This window comes from Coffea eugenioides, chromosome 5, assembly GCF_003713205.1.
Source record: "Coffea eugenioides isolate CCC68of chromosome 5, Ceug_1.0, whole genome shotgun sequence".
NCBI classification, from domain to species: domain Eukaryota; kingdom Viridiplantae; phylum Streptophyta; class Magnoliopsida; order Gentianales; family Rubiaceae; genus Coffea; species Coffea eugenioides.
The window spans coordinates 3688607-3701601 of record NC_040039.1 but is presented as its reverse complement, the minus strand read 5'-3'; the positions used below and the strand labels follow the sequence as shown (position 1 = coordinate 3701601).

At 37.4% G+C, this 12995-nt stretch overlaps 1 non-coding gene across 1 annotated transcript; it reads right to left on the bottom strand.

Moving 5' to 3' along the window:
* Nucleotides 1–12793: 12793 nt before the first annotated feature.
* Nucleotides 12794–12900, bottom strand: LOC113772744. Its single transcript, XR_003468698.1, has one exon. It is a non-coding gene; the product is annotated as a small nucleolar RNA R71 (small nucleolar RNA).
* Between the last annotated feature and the right edge of the window lie 95 nt (nucleotides 12901–12995).

The window sequence follows — 12995 nt, the reverse complement described above, 5'->3', positions numbered from 1 at the left end:
GGTCAACTTCGGTATGTTTTAACGGCAGCATCGATCGTAATTATTGAGATGAATCATCTTAAAGATTTCACTAGGCTATTAGTGCTAAAATTAGTTGAATGGATGAAATGACATTTTTGAAAAGTTTGATAACCTCCGATACATTTTAGCCTATTTATTATGGATTGATGTTATATACACGGAAATGTTTTTCATACTAATAGATATAGATATACGAGACATGCACAAAACCTATTAGTCATATTCCACACATACCTCGGAGTTACTTTATACCAATAAACAAACAATAAGTCATAACACTAATAATTTGAGTTAATTTTTCGTGAATGATACTAGAGTATACAGGTTTTAATACATGACAATTAATTTTAATTTAGATATAAATTCAAAATCCATCATATATAGAAAAAAAAAATCCTCCATATGCATTATTCATCAAAAATCACTAATATCTACATTATCAGTGCAAGAAAAATATTTGCATCGAAAGAACAATTCATGGCTTGGAATTTTCATTAAAAAGATTAAATGACCTTTTATCAACAATATCATATTCCACACATACAATACCACTTTTTGACCTATGAGTTTCTCGTTGCTAAACTGATATTTTAAATTGAGAATCCTGCCGTTGCTGGAATAAATAAACAAGATAGAAATATGAATTTGCATGTATAATGTTTAGCGATAATTTCAAAAAGCTTCCCTGATGCTTCTATCAATTTTTGCCTTGATTCATCTATGTTATTTTAATTTTATGTTTATGCTTGTTCATTATGGACATGCTTTGAGGGTTTGTATGTACTAAAAAGGGCTACACAACTAGGTACTAGATAGATTCACATTCCTAGGCTAAATGTGAGGGTAATTTAGGGTTTATATGCCGTAATCAAATCACTTAAGATCCTAAAGGATTCAGTCGAATACTTGTGATCTTGAAAGAGATATGAGATTTAATTGTATACAATTTAGATATATTGGGAGATAATCTAAAGTACCTTTGTGGAATACGTTCTCGATATATTAAGAAAATAATTCGATAATTAATTCAAGTTATGGAACAAAATCTGACAAACCCTAGTTTCTTGCCCATTATTTTTGTGCAATCTATTTTCTTTGACTTGACTATTCAATTTATTCTTAGTTAGTGAATAATAAATTTCTTGAGTTTGTCTTTTATTGTCGTTTGTATAATATTTTGAAGTAGGAAAAATTAACTCGTCCCTGTGAGCTCGAACCCTAGAATTCTCCAATCGATTTATTACCGGGATTGATTTTGTACACTTGATGAAATTGTTGATCACCAGCCAATCTGAACATTTAAGCGCAAAAAATGTGATTTTTTTTTTTTTTTTTGCCTTGACACTCAAGGGCACTACTGTTCTGACTTGACCTTAATTCATCAAGATTTTGTACGATGGGCAGCAGAGAGAAATTTTAAGACGGATGAAGAACAAAGGAAAAATAGTAAAAGAGACAGAAAAGCTCAGTACTCTTTACACAATTAATCATACCTTAAGTTGTTATGTTTATCAAATTCTATACTTATCTATCTATGCATATTACCTGTAGTAACTTCTCCAACATAATTGTTTGTCATTTATTTGATGAGAGAAACAATTAAGGATTCATAATATCTTATCCGTGTGGTAACTTGTCCTAAAAAATAATTTGTCATATAGCTAATGAGAGAAACATTTAAGTATTCTTGTTATTTTATCATGCGGTTAGAAGAAGACGTGGCCAGGCCAGAAGATCTCATTCTTATATTTGGCCCGTAAAGTAAACATAAATCCTCTGAGATTGTTCTTGAAATTGCAAAGAGATATCAAAAGGTGAATGAAGGAAAAGGATTGCACTTCACATAACTGGCCATACACACCTATAGGGAAGATAAACTATTCAGAGATTAGGATCTTCTCCAACTCCATTAAACATACTTCAAGCATCAACTCTTGCCTAAAGCTTCTTTTTTAGCTGACAATTCATGGCTGCCCTTCAGCCTTCGGCTGAGGGGCAAGATTCACCTATAGGAAAAAAGTCTTTCTCACAACTTTTCTCACAACCAGCAACATCTCCTATCCACATTAGGCAAGCGTCTGTGTACAAGGGTGAAGCAGCGGTAGTTTTTTCTAAAGCAGATGCGGACAAACTTGCAGCGCCTTTTCAATGGGCTTTAGTGGGAAAATTTTCTCACGGGAGACCGTCCTTGGAAGATATTCGAAAGTTTTTTGCTTTGTTAAACCTGAAAGATCACGTTTCTATTGGATTGATGGACTACAGGCATGTTCTCATTAAGTGCACGACTGAAGCTGACTTTAACAGGATCTGGATGAGAGGGATTTGGCAGTTGGGCAAATATCCGATGCGGGTGTTTCGATGGACAAGGGAGTTTCATGTTCTCAAAGAATCATCTTTGGTTCCGGTCTGGGTAGATCTTCCAGCTTTGCCTATTCATTATTTTGACAAACATTCATTGTTTTCCATAATTTCTCCTGTAGGAAGACCTTTGTTTATAGATTCGGCAACGGCTGCTGGAACCCGTCCTAGTTTGGCAAGGGTTTGCGTGGAGCTAGATGCAGCGAAGGTTGTGATACCAAGAGTATGGGTGGCTGTTGAAGGGGAGTCTGGATTTTGGCAACGTATTGTGCCAGAAAACATGCCACCATACTGCTCATATTGCTCTCGCTTGGGGCACTCACATGAGCAATGCAAGAAGAATGCAACTGAAAATGAACCTCGGTATCAATATAAGCAAACAACGAGAGCCAAGCATGATCCGCAGAAAGAAATAAACAATGTTCAGGTGTCTAATTTAGACAAGGTGCAAAATCCAGATGCTAACTCCAAAAAGACAACAGAGGTGCTGACTATTTCTGCTATGGTCACTTCAGATGATACTCCAAACGCAGCGCAATGCACAGATTCGGTTGATAATGATGGTAAGCCAAAAGGAGTAATAGAGGAAGAAGTCAGGACTGCCAAGCAAGCTGAGAACGACGTCGTACCAGTTCACCAAGATGACAAATCTACCGCTATTATTGGAGATCAGGATGCTGCAATAGGAGATGATACCAGTCCGTCGCCTTCTGCTGTGCATGGGTATTCCGATTCTGATCATACCAGGAAGGATGCATTGGATGGGGAACAAGGAGAAATGGAAAACCAGCTGGAGAAGGCCCATGAAAATGAGTATGAAGGGACCCATTCTGATTTGAATAAACACTTTAGAGAGGAACATCAACGCATGGCCGACAGAAATTCTTTGCAGCACCTCTATGTGGAATTGTGTGGGCCACAGAATACATTTCCTAAAGAGCATGGGATCGATGTAAATCAATTGCCAATTAGTGCAGCAAATTTGTCTCCCACTTTAGCGGATCCACAAGAAACTTTGCCGGGCTCTTCAAGTCAATCTTTAAAGATTGATCAATCGGGGGTGGCAGACCGAAATTCCAAACAAAAAAGGACGAAAGGTGCGCGGGTAAATGTCCCAACCGACAGACAGCTTCGGTCAAAGACATCAAACAATAACTCATTTCAGGTTCTCTCTCATGATTAGTGGTATTTTTTGGAATATTAGAGGGGTAGCTAAAGCTCCAAATTTAAGAAGATTGATTAAACTAGTACGGTCTCATCATGTTCATTTTGTTGCCATTTGTGAGCCAAAGTTAGACGTAGCTAAAATTGAGTCCATTCGATTACGTCTATTATTTGATTATGTATGTGTTAATTGTTCGAGTGATATTTGGGTTTTCTTTAGTAGTCCATTTGTTTGCTCGATTGTGGGTAATTCAGATCAGCATATTTCTCTAGAAGTTCAAAGTCCGCAACTCCCTACTCCAATAATTATGTCCTTTGTTCATGCAAAATGCTCAGTTGATGAGCGCCGCAATTTATGGAGTTCATTGTTAGCAGATAAGCCTAGCTTACTTCCTTGGTGTATTGGGGGTGATTTTAATGTTATTTTGGCACCTCATGAAAAATATGGAGGACGTCCGTTTGGTATAGCAGAAGGGGTGGATTTTATGTCTTTCATGGAGGAAGCTGGGGTATTTGATGTAGGATTTTCAGGAGCCAGATTCACATGGTCCAACAATCGACGGAGTAGAGCTCGCATTTCTAAGAGGTTAGACCGATTTTTAGTCAATGGGGCTTGTCTGGATTTCTCTGATGCCATTTCTGTCCTTCACTTGGCTAGACATCCGTCCGACCATTCACCTTTAAAGATTTCTTTTGTGGCTCGGTCCAATAATAAACCTCGGCCTTTTCGATTCTTGAATGTTTGGACAACCAAACCTGAATTCTTGGAGGTTATTCGACAGGCTTGGAATCAAGATATCAGTGGGTCTCCGTTGCGTGTCTTATGTTCTAAATTATTGGCAACGAGGAGAGCTATTCAAGCATGGAACAAGCAACACTTTGGGAATGTGTTTGACGCTGTGAGATCTGCAGAAATGGCGGTACAAAGGGCTGAGGAAAGTGTAGATAACAATGCCTCGGAGGAGTGTCAGATTGAGCTCAACAAGGCTCAGGCGGAGCTAAGGCATGCACTATCAATTGAAGAGCAATTTTGGAGACAAAAAGCCAGGGTGAAATGGCTTTGCCAAGGAGACAGAAATTCAAAGTACTTTCATGCAATAGTAAGACAGAGACGGTCTCAAGGAATGATACATCGTATCAAAAATTCTGACGGCGTTTGGGTGGATAATGAGGATGATATAGCTAGTGCGGCAATAACTTATTTCCACGATCTCTTCAACGATTCTTTGGCATCATCTTCAGATATGCTAAGCCTTATTCCGCCTATGATCTCGGGGGAGGATAATGCAAAGTTGGAAGAAGTCCCATCAATTGAAGAGGTACACCGAGTCTTGAGGTCAATGGATGAAGAAAGTGCTGCTGGCCCAGACGGTTTCACAGGGAAATTCTTTACTTTTGCATGGCAAGTGATCGCTCAAGACGTCTACAAAGCGGTACTCAGTTTTTTTTGTGGAGCGGAGTTACCTCGGTTCATTACCTCTACTTCAATTGTACTAATTCCAAAGGTGCAAAATCCTCAAGATTTTTCTCAATTCAGACCCATCAGTCTTTGCAATTTTTTCAACAAACTTTTATCCCGGATCTTGGCAGATAGAGTGGCGGATATTTTGCCAAAAATCATTTCACCCCATCAGACGGGATTTGTTAAGGGCCGTAATATAACGGAAAATTTTCTGCTAGCTCAAGAGGTGATATCGGGTATGGCGAAAAAGAATAGAGGAGGCAATGTGGTTATGAAGCTAGACATGTCTAAGGCATATGACAGAGTGGCATGGAGTCATATTATCAATGTTCTGAGGAGGTATGGCTTTGGTGAAAGATTCATCGATATGGTTTGGCGGTTGATTTCAAATGCCTGGTTTTCAATCATTATCAATGGATCCTCATACGGTTTTTTTAAATCTTCAAGAGGACTCCGGCAGGGTGATCCATTATCACCAGCATTATTCATTATAGGGGCTGAGGCATTATCTAGAGCATTGAATAACCTTGCCCGGAAACCAGGTTTTGTGGGATTTAAAGTTTCGTATGGATGCCCGCCTATTACTCATTTGGCTTTTGCGGATGATATTCTCATATTTGCAAATGGATCCTCATTTTCCCTGAAGGCTATCATGCAAGTGTTAGAGGCTTATCAAAGATGTTCGGGGCAGCTGATAAATGTACAAAAAAGTTGTTACTTAATCCATCCATCGATGCCATCGGCGAGACGACGGGTGATTGATCGTATCACTAGGTTTGCCTGGCAATCATTTCCGATACGCTATTTAGGGTTTCCGCTCTATTTTGGAAGATGTAAATCATCTTATTTTGGAGAAGTGTGTCAATCGATTCTAGCAAGGATTTTGTCTTGGAAATCAAGGCTACTCTCCTTTGGAGGTAAGATAATTCTAATCAAGCATGTATTATCATCAATACCAGTTCATCTGATGTCAGCAGCGGTAATCCCGAGTAAGGTGTTTAAAACTATAGAAAAGGCATGCTCGACATTCCTGTGGAGATCATCACCCGACGAGTCGAAGTTTCACTGGATACGTTGGTCCCAGTTGTGTTATCCGATTGAGGAAGGAGGAGTTGGTTTCCGGAGACTCCGTGATGTATACACAGCTTTTTCCTGCAAGTTGTGGTGGAACTTCCGAACAGGATCATCGTTGTGGTCGACATTCATGAAAGCAAAATATTGCAAAGGTCTTCACCCTTGTCAGGTTGAACTTAGGAAAACGGATTCGTCAATTTGGCGAAGGATGGTAAACGTGAGCCGACAAGTGGAGCTGTCGATGTTATGGGTGGCCAAACATGGGGCGTGTCATTTTTGGTACGATAACTGGTTGGGAAGTGGTGCTTTATTTCTACAAGTTCCGGTTATCCCACATTTATCATTCAGAAATTTCACACTCAATGGTCACTGGGATTTGAATCTTTTATACCAGACATTGCCAAGGGAGAATGTTTTTTCCATTTTAGAGCAAATGGTCCCGGAAGAAGGAAATGAAGTTGAAGTCATTTGGATGCCCACAACATCCGGAAAATTCTCCCTAAAGTCCGCTTTCGGGGATATTAGGCAGGCTCGCCCCACGTCTATGGTATTTGCCTCTATTTGGCATTCCCGCATTCCTGTAAAAGTTTCATTTTTCATGTTGAGATTACTTCTGGGAAGGATTCCGATACCAGATCAGTTATGCAAACTGGGTTTCCATTTACCTTCCAAATGCTTTTGTTGTTCTGCGGCATCTGAGGAGTCTATTGAGCATTTATTTTCCAATGGCCACATAGCGACGGTCATATGGAATTATTTTGGAGGTCTATGTGGATTGAATTTTTCAGGATCTTACTTACGAGCTCGCATAGTAGGTTGGTGGTTGCGATCACATGACTATGAGCTACGACGGTTTATTGACCGCATTCTTCCAAGTGTAGTTTGCTGGCAGATTTGGAAGGCGAGGAATAAAGCAATGTTTGAGGGTATCCAGATGCGATCGTCGGCCATTTGCCAAGCCATCTTCGCAGAAATCCATACTATGGTGGGAATACAGTTCAAAAAAGTTATTCGACTGCAATCATTCAGTCAGTTGTATGATTGGACGATTCCTTCTGGTGGCAGGGTTGCATATAAAGTTATCCGCTGGGAGACAAAGGAGACAGGAAGGTATATACTTAATACGGATGGCTGTGCTAAAGGTAATCCAGGAGTGGGTGGAGGTGGTGGGGTTCTTCGGGATTCAACTGGCTTACCACTGATTGCCTTCTCGGCCTACTTGGGAGAAACTACAAGTCTCCGCGCAGAGGCTCGAGCTCTTCTAATTGGCCTTCAAACGTGTATACAAAAGGGCTTCGAAGACATATGTGTACAATCAGATTCATTGGTTTTGATTGGGATCATTCAGCGTCGTACTCAGTATCCGTGGCAAATTCGAAGAGAAGTTAACCAGATTTGGAAGCTAGTAGAAGATCCTGCTAGATTCTCACATTGCTATCGGGAAGCTAATACAGTTGCTGATGCTTTGTCTAATGTGGGAATATCTCATCCACAGCAACAAATCAAGGTTTACGATACCTTTAGTATGTTCCCAAGACTGGCTCGTGGAGCAATCTGTTTGGACAGATTAGGAATGCCTTCACTTCGAAAAATCACAAATATGTAAGAGGAATATTTTGTATTCAATCCCATGAATAAATAATAAAAAAAACTCTTTACGTGTATCATGCGGTCATGAAACGGACCATAATAATATTCTGACTTGTTTTGCAGGCTCATTTCAAATGCACATCCAATTTTCATCACCTAACCATTGTTTACATTAATGTTCTTTCAACATCGTAGGTTGCTAGGGTGATGATGGCTAGTCTGATAGTTATTATTTGAGTACAAGAGAAACACATAATCCACTATTTTACCAAAAAAAAACAAAAAACAAAATTTGATATTGATTATGGTTCGAGACAGTGGGAAAGCCAGAGATGTTGCCGTAGTTTATAAGAAGATCAAAGTTATTTGTTCATTTGGTCCTTCTTGTTTAACTGTTAGTCAATAACCGAGGTTAAGATCATGTACTACAGAGAAGATCACCAAATTAATGGCATTTTGAAGTCTTCATATGTATTTTCCCTCCTCTTTCAACAGAATTGCACCTTCAGAGTTGAAAGACATTTTCGAGCACCTAAGGGATTGGTTCTATATTTATTTTATAATTTTTTTGAAGAAATGTGGGCACATGTGGTCTAATTAACTGTTACCAAAAAATGAACTCGTCCCTATGAGTTCGATCCTTAGAATTCTCTAGGTGATTTATTGTGATTTATTACTGGGATTGATTTCGGTCACTTTCAAAAATTGTCAATCAATATCCAATCCGAACATTTGTGCCAAAATTGTGATTTTTTTTTTGTCTTTGACCCTCGAGACCACTAATGTACTGACCTGACCTTAATTCATCAAGATTTTGTACGATGGGCAATAGAAAAGAATTTTAAGACAGATGAATAAAAGAAAAGGCAATAAAAGAGGAGGAGAAAATCTCAATATCTGTATACAATTAATGGATAATTTAAGAAACCTCTCCTGAGGTTTCTGACTATTGCAAGTAGCTCCTTTATAATTTAAAAAATTACACCTACCTCCCCTATTGTTAGCATTTTAGTAACAATATAGACCCAATATGCTAAATTCGTCACCAAAATTCCTAAAATACCCCTTTGTTATTTAGAAGGGGGATAAACTCATTCATGAATTTTTTCCACATTGCAATTATTACAAACGATATAACCACCACTTTAATGAACTCTGATAAGAATATATTTTACGTGTTTTAAGTGTATTTTATTATTTAGTTTTGGTGTATTTTAGTTAGTTTTATAGCTAATTAACTAAGATTCTAGTGAAAATATGCATTTTGTGGTTTAAGTGGCAAAGAGTGCATTTCTGTGGATTTTTATGGTTAAAACTTCATGTTTTTGTAGGTTTAATGATTCAATAATCAAATGGAGTGAATTGAGAAGATAATTGGATGATTGATGACGGTTTGAAGTGATAAAAAGAGAATATGAAGTGCAAAAGAGGAAATGCAATCAAGAACAAAAGGAAGCAAGTTTCACAGCTTTGACACCTTGTGGTATTTCAGCAATATCTTGAGTTACAAGTATTGGATTGAGGTAAATTTTATACCAATTTGAAGCTCAGAGACAGATCTACATTTGGTATGAAGACATTGAAGTTCAGTTCAGTTGTTTTCATTGTCAAAAAGTCGAAATCCAGAAGTGCAATTTCATGGTCGAAAGCTGAAGCAAGGTTCTGACCAGTCAGCGGTATTTTGGTCATTTCATGATCCACAGAGCTCCAAATTGGATGATTTTTCATGCATTGGAAGCTAACTCAAAAGGATAAAACTTTCATGTTTTACACAAGAGCTAGTTCAGTTTCTAACATCAAGAAAATATCAGTTGAACTTGGACCAAAAACAGAGCAAGGATGAATTCTGCCCAAAAAAGTGCAAACTTGCAAAGAGCAAAACGGGAGCTCAAAATGTGGCAGTGGCCGTGTTTTCTACCCGCGTTTTATTAGATTTCAGCTGCAACTTGCTCTGCAATTTATGCTCTTTTCACACAACCTTTTTGACCACTTTTTCTGCAATGATTCCGGCTATAAATGATCAAATGAGTATAGGAACTTTGAGAAGCAATTTTTGAGAGTTCAAAAACCAACTTTGCCAACCAAGAAACAATTCACTTGTGGCTTAAATTCCTCTATAAATAGCAGCCTTTGGAGAATAATTGAATAACTTTGGAAGGCTAGAGAAACTCACCAAAATGTAGTCTTCACTAGTTTTTCTTATTTCATTAGTTAGAGTAGTATAGTATAGTTAGTGTAGGTTTTCCTTCTTGTATTTGTAGTTAGATTTGGATGAAGATTGGAGGAGCAAAGATGGAGAGTTTGAAGCTCATGTGACAAGGGTGACATCTCTCCTATCACTTTCTCTTTTGTATTTGATTTCATGTTTAGCTATAATACAAGTTTGGTTTTGTTTTTCTTCATGCTTTGCTAAAGTTTATGCTTAGAGAATGGATGAACTTGCTATATCTTATTAGTGATGTTTACTTGGTTATTTGATGATATTATTTTGAGCAAGTTATTTATCACTTTTACTTTTCTAATCATGATTAACGGGCCATTAGTTGTGATTATCTAAAGGTGTTAAGTTTGTAATGAGAATTGGAATTTAACACTAGTTCAAGGAAGTGATAAACCTAGGGAGTACACTCACGAGAGTAGAGGTGCACCTATGTGATTTAAATGACTTGTTTCATGTAATTTCATAGAAGAAATGAACTTGTAGTTAATTTGATAAGAGTTTATTTTACGTATTTTTAAGTGCATTTTATTAGTTAATTTTGAGTTGATTATTTAGTTTTATAATTAAAATAAAGAGGTTTTTGGTAAAATTATATATTTTTGGTAAAAGTGGATAATATTGCATTTCTATTGATTTTAATGGTAAAAACTTCATTTTTATGCAGGAATGATGATTCAATCACCAAAGGATGTCAAATGAGGTAAAAAATAGAGATTTGGTGATAAATTCAAGTGGCAACAAGAAGAATGAAGTGAAAAACGTTCAAGTGAGGAAATGCAATACAAGTCAGTTTTGACACTCTTCAGTATTTCGATCATATCTCAGGCTACAAAGCTCCGATTTGGATGATTCTTGAAGCATTGGAAAGCTAACTCAAAGGGCTACAACTTTTGTGTTTTGCACAAAAGCTAGTTCGGCCTTTATGATAGAGAAAATCGCAGATGAAGTAAGGCCAAAGTGAATACGCGAGTACACAAAACGTGACTTGTAACCGCGTTTTGTGTAGGCGCGTTTTATAGCCGAAATTCTGCAATTTGACTCAGCCAATTCTCTTGTGTTCACACCACTTTCCAGCTATAAGATGCAAGGGAATTCGGTGCACATGCTTCAGAAGACAAAAGGGCAAGAAAAGTGGCTTATTTTCAAGTCAAAAATATTGGTTTTTGACTATGCTAACAAAGTGGAGATTTGGGAATCAAAGGATAGAATTTGACTTGGAAAAATGGAGCCTTTGAGTACTTTTTATGCAGAAATATGGGGAGAGATCGGGGATCCATTCGTAGCTTAGCTTCTTACAGAAAATCATATTCTCTCTACCTAGGACTTGCAAGGGGCAATTGGGATTTCATCTTGTAATCATCCAAGTTCAAGACAAAGGAGATTTTTGGAAGGCTTCACCATATATTGGCTAAGACTTTCTTTACTCTGTTTGTATTTGTAATTCATGATGATTTACATTAATGAAGTTATGAGTGTTTTATCATTCATGAGTAGCTAATTTTCTTTATCTAGGGAGTAGATGAAACTTATGGCCAAATGATATGAAGTGATTGTTATTCATTCTTGTTATGTCTTGTATTAACTTATCTACTTGTGTATGTTGGATTACTTGTTGTTGCTTGATCACCAATAGCAGGTTTATAGTTATTTTTATTCATGGAGAAATGGTAAAAATAATGGAATGACACAAGTAGAACTTGAGTTGTATATTCATGAGAATAGAAATACGTTCAAGTGGATGAAATCTGCATTTCATGTGTGAATAAGAACAGATTTAGTATTTACCAAGAGATTAGGACAAACTAATCTGTTTTAACCCATTATTATCATGAGAATGTGATTTTGGTATTTCTGGAAATGAATCCTTGGTTAAACAAGAGCAGTAACAAGTGTTGAATTAATTCATTTTAGATCTTTTGTGTCATAAGTGGAATCTACATCCCTAGATCTTAATATTTAGTGAATTCTACTCCCCTTGAGATATTGCATTTATCTATTTAAGAATTTTTGTAGTTGAATTAAAATCTGAAGTTTCTGCTCAAATTAATTGTGAGTCTAAATAATAGAGTAAATTAGTATCTAATAATTGTTTTAAATTACTCCTCGTGGGATCGACCCGATACACATCTCGTACTACAATTGCGACCTGTATACTTGCAGTCCAACGGGTGTAAATTCGGAATTAAACTTGCACTTAAAGTAAAAACCCGTCAAGTTTTTGGCGCCGTTGCCGGGGAGCGGCAATATTAGAGCCTAATCATCTTTATTAATTTAGACAGTATTATTTTTTTTATATTTAATCTTATTTTGTAATCAGTTTTTGACAATTGAAGTTGCATAATATCCCTTATTTCTGTTTGTAGTGTATGCACCGGGAGTCTCGAGAAGTCGTACCTGTCGATCCAGAAATTGAGAGGACACTACGTAGACAAAGGAGGCACACACAACAGCAAGAGGAACAAGAGATTTGGCAACCGATAGAGGAAATTTTGATAGAACTACCATTTGAAGAAGAGATGGCCGAAAATGAAGCAAATAGGCGAGTTCTACGAGATTTTGCTCTACCGGGAACACAAGGATCTCAAACAAGTATAGTAAGGCCTACTGTAAATGCTAACAACTTTGAGATTAAACCATCACTGATCCAAATGGTTCAACAATCTCAATTTGCAGGTAATGCAGTAGAAGATCCTAATTCACACTTAACTACATTTTTGGAAATTTGTGATACAATTAAAATGAATGGAGTTAGTGATGAGGCTATACGGCTAAGATTGTTCCCATTTTCATTGAGAGATAAGGCCAAACTTTGGCTACATTCTCATGCTCCTAACACTTTTACCACATGGGATGATTTATCAAGGGCATTTTTGAATAAGTATTTTCCACCCGGTAAGACTGCTAAGCTAAGAATGGATATCACTGGTTTTAGTCAAATGGAAGGAGAATCATTATATGAAGCATGGGAAAGGTTTAGAGATTTGTTACGGAAATGTCCACACCATGGACTACCCGAATGGCTGATTATACAAACCTTTTATAATGGTTTATCTTTCTCCACTAAAACTATGATTGATGCAGCCGCAGGTGGAGCTTTAATGGGTA